General features: G+C 51.3%; 1 pseudogene; it reads right to left on the bottom strand.

The window, feature by feature from the left end:
* On the bottom strand, nucleotides 1–528 carry LOC121532532 (annotated as a pseudogene).
* Nucleotides 529–1,137: the final 609 nt, after the last annotated feature.

Genomic DNA, 1,137 nt, shown 5'->3' with positions numbered 1-1,137 from the left:
TTATGATTGGACCCTCAAAATACCTGAAAGGGGGTTATAGGAGTCTTGGTCTTGGATGACGATGTTGTCCGACCAGCAGACCAGGACCAGGACCAGGACCAGGACCAGGACCAGGACCAGGACCAGGACCAGGACCAGGAGGGCAGCGATGAGGAAGACGACCCCGTTAGCGATGGCTACCTTGGCCTTGGACCTCTCGTCATCCACGAAGTTGATGCACTCCCCCCCGGCGATGCTCAGCAGGATGGCGAACACTCCGGCGATGATTGCGATGATGGTCAGAGCCTTGGCGGCCTGCAGTTCCTGGGGCAAGGCCAGGAGGGAGTCGTAGACCTTACACTGCATCTGGCCCATGCTTTGGGTCACCCAGTTTATCCATAAGCCCTCTCAGATGACCTGAGTGGTGAGGGTTTGGTGTGAGATGAAGGCTGTCACCTTCCACATGGGCAAAGCACAGATGATGATACTTCCCAGCCAGCCAATGATCGCCAGGGCTGCGCCCAGCATCTGTAGCCCAGCCGACAACATCCTGATGGAGCCCTGGTAGTATGGATGGATTGAGCTGATGGAAAGAGTTATAGAGAGATAGAGGGAAGAGAGTATAGCCTGTACGGTGGAGAGGTTGTCAATGACGAACTAACTTCCTCTACGTCTCTGAAAACAGAGTTTACTGTGAAGAAGTGACAGAAAGGGTAGGAGTTTTGTCATCTTTCTGTCTCTGTGTATCTCTCTCTCTCTCAGGTGAAATTCGTTTCCTAAGGTATCTCACCTGACCAGATTATGCTCCTAACTAAAACACACACAGGTATGTACCCCACACGCACACACACACGCACACACGCACGCACACACAGACATACACACACACACGCCACACACACTTAGAGAATGCTAAGCATATACCTCCGTTACATAATGAGGTGTGTTTTGGCAACAGGAAGTGACACGCATGCTGAGCGCCGCACAAAGCTGAGCGTTCTATGGTGTCAATAATTAACTAAGGCCAGGACCTTCAGCCCTTCAGTCCTGCTAATGCTGTCCCCTCAGAATTACTCTTAAATCTGTCAAACACACAGGCACGTTCATGGACACACACACACACATGCATGTACACACAAACATTCAATCTGTCTCCTA

Source organism: Coregonus clupeaformis, chromosome 20, assembly GCF_020615455.1.
Source record: "Coregonus clupeaformis isolate EN_2021a chromosome 20, ASM2061545v1, whole genome shotgun sequence".
Lineage (NCBI taxonomy): Eukaryota > Metazoa > Chordata > Actinopteri > Salmoniformes > Salmonidae > Coregonus > Coregonus clupeaformis.
Note: the sequence above shows the minus strand (reverse complement) of the source record. Positions and strands in the feature narration are given on the sequence as shown.